Source organism: Schistocerca serialis, chromosome 3, assembly GCF_023864345.2.
Source record: "Schistocerca serialis cubense isolate TAMUIC-IGC-003099 chromosome 3, iqSchSeri2.2, whole genome shotgun sequence".
NCBI lineage: Eukaryota > Metazoa > Arthropoda > Insecta > Orthoptera > Acrididae > Schistocerca > Schistocerca serialis.
In genome coordinates, this window is record NC_064640.1 from 369,722,290 (window position 1) to 369,730,493 (window position 8,204).

Consider the following 8,204-nt stretch of genomic DNA (forward strand, 5'->3'; position numbering starts at 1 on the left):
TCCTACGGTCTTGGCGTGCATCCATGCGTCGCTGCGGTCCGGTCCCAGATCGACGGGCACGTGCACCTTCCGCCGACCACTGGCGACAACATCGATGTACTGTGGAGACCTCACGCCCCACGTGTTGAGCAATTCGGCTGTACGTCCACCCGGCCTCCCGCATGCCCACTATACGCCCTCGCTCAAAGTCCGTCAACTGCACATACGGTTCACGTCCACGCTGTCGCGGCATGCTACCAGTGTTAAAGACTGCGATGGAGCTCCGTATGCCACGGCAAACTGGCTGACACTGACGGCGGCGGTGCACAAATGCTGCGCAGCTAGCGCCATTCGACGGCCAACACCGCGGTTCCTGGTGTGTCCGCTGTGCCGTGCGTGTGATCATTGCTTGTACAGCCCTCTCGCAGTGTCCGGAGCAAGTATGGTGGGTCTGACACACCGGTGTCAATGTGTTCTTTTTTCCATTTCCAGGAGTGTATATAAAAAATCGAAAGAAAGCATTTTTACCACGGAACTAGTAGGAATACCTCCCCTACACCGCCAGTCCTTGCTCCATGGTTGGCTAAAAGAGGGGGGCCGTAAGACAAACAATTTCATCGTTATACAATATTTATCCTCCAACGCAGTGATCAGTGGTCGGCGGGCATCAGAGACGATCTGTACGATGGGAAGAAAACGCTCTGCTGGCAGCTGACACCTGCTGCATTAAAAGGTACTTTCGAAACACTCTGAAGTACGAGGTGTTGACAATCGATCAATCAGTCAAAAATATGTGAAAATGTTCTTGAACGAAACTGCAATTACAGGCTTGTCAGCTAGGGTGATAAATTGCGACTGCTCTACGATTAGGCTGATACGACTACTTTTAGCACTCATTAGAAATGGGGATAAGACATAATAAAATGAACTGCCTCCAATAATGGACTTATCCATTTATACTTCATGCTGTTTACCACTAGATCATTGGTATGCATAACAACGGACAGCTCAAGCGGTAGGCAAGTTGCTCTACAAGTAGCTGCGCCTTACGCTTTTCCATTCTTACGAATTATAGTCCCCGCTCTCGTTTCATCTCAATGTACACTATGTGATCAAAAGTATCCGCACACCTGGCTGAAAATAGCTTACAAGTTCGTGGCGCCCTCCATCGGTAATGCTGGAATTCAGTATGGTGTTGGCCCAAGCTCAGCCTTGATGACAGCTTTCACTCTCGCAGACATATGTTCAGTCAGGTGCTAGAAGGTTTCTTGGGGAGTGGCAGTCCATTCTTCAAAGAGTGCTGCACTAAGGAGAGGTATCGATGTCGGTCGGTGAGGCCTGGCACGAAGTCGGCGTTTCAAAACAACCCAAACGTGTTCTATAGGATTCAGGCCAGGACTCTGTGCAGGCTAGACCATTAGAGGGATGTTATTGTCGTGTAACCACTCCGCCACAGGCCGTGAATTACGAACACGTGCCCGATCGTGTTGAAAGATGCAATCGCCATCCCCGAATTGCTCTTCAACAGTGGGAATCAAGAAGGTGCTTAAAACATCAAAGTAGTCCTGTGCAGTGATAGTGCCACGCAAAATAACAAGGGGTGCAAGTCACCTCCACACGATCACACCATAACACCAGCGCCTCCGAATTTTACTGTTCGCACTACACACGCTGGCAGATGACGTTCACCGGGCATTCGCCATACCCACACCTTGCCATCGGATCGCCACATTGCGCAGCGTGATTCGTCACTCCACACAACGCTTTTCCACTGTTCAATCGTCCTATGTTTACGCTCCTTACACAAAGCGAGGCGTCGTTTGGCATTTACTGCCGTGATGTGTATCTTATGAACAGCCGCTCGACCATGAAATCTATTTTTTCTCACCTCCCGCCTAACTGTCATAGCATTTGCGGTGGATCCTGATGCAGTTTGGAATTCCTGTGTGATGGTCTGGATAGATGTCTGCCTATTACACATTAGGACCCTCTTCCACTTTCTGCGGTTTCTGTTTAATCAACAGACGAGGTCGGCCTTTACGTTTTTGTGCTGTACGTGTCACTTCACGTTTCCACTTCGCTATCACATCGAAAACAGTGGACCTGTTGATGTTTAGGAGTGTGTAAATCTCGCATACAGAAGTATGACACAAGTGACACCCAATCACTTGACCATGTTTGAAATCCGTGAGTTCCGCGGAGCGCCCCATTCTGCCCTCTCACGATGTCTAATGATTACTGAGGGCGCTGATATGGAGTACCTGGCTGTAGGTGGCAGCACAATGCACCTAATATGAAAAACGTATGTTGATCACATAGTGTATCAAGGCTCGAATACCTCACCTACATCTTGTTACAACAGTGCAAACATTTATGCATAGGGATATCATTCCTTAGTTATTTTGTATCAGTTCCCCGCAGGAGACTTTTCCCAGGTATATAATGAGTGTATTCCCGAAGAATATTGGGATCATTTAGCAGAGAAAATGAACTTCATCAAACAGACAGAAGTGTCCAGGAATGGCTGTGAGAGCATTCTCAAGATTTCAGTGAATTTCCCTGCGACTATCTTCCGTTTCGTAACCCACTTCAACATATGTGTACCTATCTATATCGTCGACTACGCTTGTATGGATCTTCCGGCACCCACCACGGAAAAACAGTGTGAAGCACTACATATAGTCTCTCCGCAGAGTCACAGATCTGCCAGCACACGATCGTCCCTTTCAGCTTGCCCACTTGTGCTAGTGCTACATGCGGCTGGTACACTTTGGGTTAATCAATATAACTGGATGCTGTATTTCTGTGATCTAAAGTGCCTAACTTGAAGGGACGGATATCTTTTGGTCAGAATTTAAACTCGCAAGACTGTACTACTATTTAATCGGTTCAATTGCATTTCATTGTGTTCTTTAAAGACGGAATTGTGAAAAGTCTCGTATCACACGTAAAGACCGGACATCCGTTTTCTGTCCATTCGGAAAACACTGGGACCATAGGTACTATGTTGTTCTACAGATTTACGCTGACCGAACAATATATGTCGCGCATACTGTCGCGTTGGAACGCTATGGTTCATGTAGAACTAATAGCAAAAGGTCATATGACCCTCCTCCGTTGACCTATCTTGTGACAGTGCTGGTGGAGGTCGACTTTTAGATATGACAGAATAGCAGAAAAGAGCTATCGTGTTTGTACGTACCCCTAATCACATCGTGAATGAAGTTGTCCAATTTGTTGATATACTGGCGTAGACTGTCCAAGATGTCTGCATGGAATGTCGTACCACAAACAGCCATGCAATACAGCATAATAACGGGGTCGTAAAAAAATCCTAAATCTATGGCATCGGAGAAATTTGGATGACAATCGATTTCAAACCCGTCAGGCATTGCTGCTGTCAGTGACTGCAGGTCATCTCAACCAGTTTCCGAGCCATAGTTGCTGCATGAAATGGACATGCGGAGTCGGTTACCTCACAAAATCCCATTGCTCGCAGCGACGCATAGAGCTGCACATTTTCAGTGGGCAAAATAAAACAAAAACTTGACAGTAGCTGTCTGAAGGTGTGTAGTGTCGTCTGTTAAAAACATATTTCGTATTATGCATCACTATGTGAGTTGCGGGTCACTTGCCTAGCTCAAAGACTATGTATTCAATGTTCACGCCGGGTAGAAAAGTCACTTCTTTGGGTGTATAGTGAAACATATCTGCAATCTTTACTTTGATTGCAGAGCTATGCCAATTTATCAGGGGCTAGTTGGTTAGACTCTGTTTGAATAGAGCTATGTGACAAGGTCTTGCTCTTGCTCTGTTTTATTCCCGCGGTCGTCGCTTGAAGCAGCTAACATCGTTCTACTTATTAAGTTCAGACATTATTGTCTTGTGTGTTGCTGAGATAGGCGCTCCTCAGCTGTAGTATTAGGGATTTCTGGTACTAGCGTTGCACTGGCGTAATTCTTTATTACATTATTTTTCTGCTTTGCAGATGTGTTTTCGTGGCAAGCAAGGTTAGGCCATTGTGCGGCACGCGTCTCTCATTTAGCGAGGATTGGTATCTACATTTGTTTGAGCCATCTGCAGATATTAGTCCCTTTCCGTTTTGCTTTCTCACTCGCTAAATACTATTAAGGGGACTTGAAGGCAAAGGGAAATTTTTTTCTGTTTGAGAAAATGTGATTGTGACTGTATGGATAAAAATGGAGAAGTTGACACTTTCGGCTACTTTGTTGATTCCACAGAATAACAGTACAATAAACTTCTATTTCGTGAGCCCCCACGCGCATCTGCACGAATAATAGCTTGCAAGTTATAAAATCACTGTTTATACAGTCAACGAATGCGTGGTTGGATTTTCAAGTATTAGCTACACTACAGTCGAGCAGTCAACCAATGCATTTGCCGCATTACAGTCAAGAGGGCAACCAACGCATTTGCCGCATTATCCAGTCACAAAGATTAAATAATTGCAGGCAAGAAGTTTTCTTTTGGATGCAGTTTTCATTCGATATAAGGTAGGTTTGCGATCCACAGGATTTCGAGTGATATGGTGGCGTCCTGAATATATTGAGAGTTGGTTCTTTTGTGATTCGGGCTTCTTGCTATTAGGTGTTACGCAGTACAAGGGGTCCGCAACTCCTGGTCTAGTGGTTACCGGTGCTGCCTCTGGATCATGGTGTCCCGGGTTCGATTCCCAGCCGGGTTGGGGATTTTCTCTGCCCAAGGACTGGTGTTTGTGTAGTCCTCATCATTTCATCATCATCGTTTGTGACAAGTGGCTAGATTGGACTGTGAAAAGAAAATCGGACTGTGTAAAAAATTAAGACTTTGTACGGGCACTGATGACCGCGCAGTTGAGAGCCCCACAAACCAAACATCATCATCATCATCATCACGGTAAAAGGGAAAACGCAGTTACAGTATAGGTTGTGTTAAAATGGTTGACTTTGGCATTACTTTACATGTTAAAGATCCCTTCATTTATTCCGTTTCACTATGGAAGTGTACTTACTACCTAATATTTCATGAACAGTTCCCATACCACGTTGTTCATCTATGGGTCAAAATTTTATACAAGAAGGGAAATAATTTCAGGGCATTACCACCGGGGTCATAACTGCTATGCACTTAGGTTGAAATGGAACAGGTAATAGCAAGCTTTCAGACGGACAATGAGGCGTTTAATCAGCAGAATGTGAAAGCCATAGTTCAGACCGGAGATGCTCCCCTGGTGCTTTGAGAGTGTTTCTTGTACCACGGTTTGGGCTTACTCATTCAAGTTAGGGTGAATGTGAACTAGTATGTTTATTTGAACATTCTCAATGACCAAGTGTGGTCCTTCTTTCTAAATATTCATAACGAGTATGATGAGGTCCACCTTCCATAACGATAGCAGCTGTATTCACAGGCCTGCACGAATACATTTGCGGTTTGGCGAACATTACTGCATACAGCTGTGCGTAGAAAGGCCCTCTAAATCCCCCTATCGTAACCCCATAGAAAATATATAGGACTATTAGGAACAGCGGTTGATGTATAACAATCAACATCAGCGCAATTTGGTATCTCTGTGGTAACTAACCATCAATAATAGCTTCAGATGGATGCCGCATACCTGAACAAACCTGAGGACTGTCTTCTCCCTATACTGAGGCTACTTCCATGGTCAGAAGCTTCATTACACGGCATTAGCGTGATGTGGGTAATGTTTTGTCCGTTGTGGTCATGTAGGTGAATGATCCCTATAATTATGCTTCAGATACAGCGTTCACGAATAACTGAAAAAAAAACAAGGCAGACTCCGAAACACAGATTCGTGATATTTCATGTAGATATACTGGTCAAAACTAAAAATTATTGTTGTAATAGATAAGCTTTAAATTCGCTCTAATATCAGAAATATATTAATATAATTTTAGGTAGATCGCCAGGTGGTTATAATTAAAGTGCAGCTACCCTGAGAGGTCCAGTGTGAACTGTAATCGTCGTATAGCAGCGAAACAAGGTTGATATGCTAATGTGTCTAAGGAGAGTATCGATGTTACCAAATGATTTAAAAAAGATGACAATAAATTTTGAAAAATCGGGTGTGGTTGTTGTTTCACCTGATAAGAGGAAGGTGTCTTTTCCAGGTGGAAGTTATCGACGAGGTTGCTGCTGCTCTAACTGACCACGCAGCACGTGCCATGTGTAGTGGCAGTGTTTGTGGAAAGTTACGAGAATTATCCATCCCATGGTCAACAGTACCGAAAATTTTCTGGTTTAATTTACACTGGTATACGTACAAGATACAGACGTTACAGCAAATGAAGCCTCGTGATCCGCAGCAGTGTTCTGAATTTGCTCTTCGGTTTTTGGCATGGGTGGAAGTTCATGACATGTGGCCGAATGATATTCTGCAGAGTAACGAGGCACATTTTACACTACATGGTGCAATGAATACACAGAACTGCCGAATTTGCGGTACTGCTTCAACGCGTGCTGTGTACGAAGAGCCACTGCACTCGCCCTATGTGACTGTGTGGTTTCGATTCACAATCACGCTTCCTCTTCCTCCGTTCTTCTTTGAAGAGAATACAACCAGAGGGCCTGTCAGGTGTACGTCTGCACATTATCGAGACGTACTTGTACAGCATGTGATTCCTGCTTTAGAAGAGCGCAACTGTGTGGAAACCTCTGCTTTCATGCAAGATGTAGCAACACCTCCTGTCTCTCACCCACTGGAAGATCTGCTACATGCAACCTTCCACGGGCCTGTTACTTCCAGAGGTTTTCCGGATCCTTGGAAAGCAAGGTCCACTGATCTGTATTCATATGAATTTTGTCTCTGGAGATATCTAAAACAACACATTTACAAGGGACACATTCGGTCTCCACATGATCTGACGGCCAGTATACAGGAACACGTTGTTTAGATTCCACCGGAACTCATGCGAGGAGCTGTTGATCACGCCGTTTTGCGGTTTCAGTTTTTCGTCGAAGTTTCCGGTACTCACACTTAACAAATTGCGTAATCGGCGGTTAAAAAAAATCAACATTGTGCCTTTCTCACTTCGTTAACATTTTCCGCCAACGTTCCATTACAAATGGAAACATTTCTGTACGTTTCTCTTGCATTCACAGCGCCTGATTTTCACCTGGTGACCAAAGCTGGAACTAACTTTTTTCCAGCGTAAGTCGGTTTCACATTAACATATTAGAATGTCTATCAAGTTTCGCTGCCATATGACAATTAAGTCCACACTGGGTCTCCATGACTAGCTGCGCATTAATTGTAACTATCCAGTATAATATATTGACAAAAAGATCAGGTGAAAATTTGGTCCATAAGGGTTGCCATTATAGGGGCTGCGTCTGTTGATCGATACAAATAAAACAGTTTCTGTGTCAGTCACCTGTTTATTTTGCCACAGCGCATTTCGATGGTTCCCTCCATAGTCTTCAGATGGAGAATTGTTTATTTACATTGCTGGTGTTGGTGAAAAGTACAGACGTCTTTTTACAGTCACGGACCAAGGGCAGTGTAGACTATTTTGAGTCTTTTGGTAATGATAAAAATTGTGTATTTATAAAAGGCCCTTTAGAGGTTAAGAAACATGAATTTCTGACAGTGAATTGCACCTACAGGGACGGCATAGTTATAAAATTTCTGTATACTCTTGCCTGATGTATGTCCTCTACACTGCACATTAGATTTGCACTGTCGTTTCAAAGATGTTGTGCATATTATAGCTATGTTGGTTTACATTGTATACAGAGATACAACATTCAGTAGATTCTACAAAAATATGTTTTTCTTTTATAAATATATGAATGGTATGCACCAAAATATTAAAATGTGCACAACTCAGTTATTATATTAGGCAGCTGTACAGACTTTTTAAAATGCTAATGTGCTGCAACATTGGATAATTGGATACAAAATAATGATGACATGATAGATAAATGTTCTTTTGTTTTAAAAATGTGAGTGGACTGGCCTTACGTATAGAAATGTGCACACTTCAATTATTATTTTAATTTCTTATATATAAAGGATTACAATAGATCATGCATATGTATTATATGTTGAACTTATTGAGGGATGAGTGGGAATGATTACATTAACTTCTGTGCATTGAAATTGTAAATTATGAGAATGCTTTAAGAATTTTGTCAAAGCTTGCGTAAACAGTTGGCTGAGTCTGTTTCACAATTGTCCTGGAGTACATATTCCCCAAGTTCCT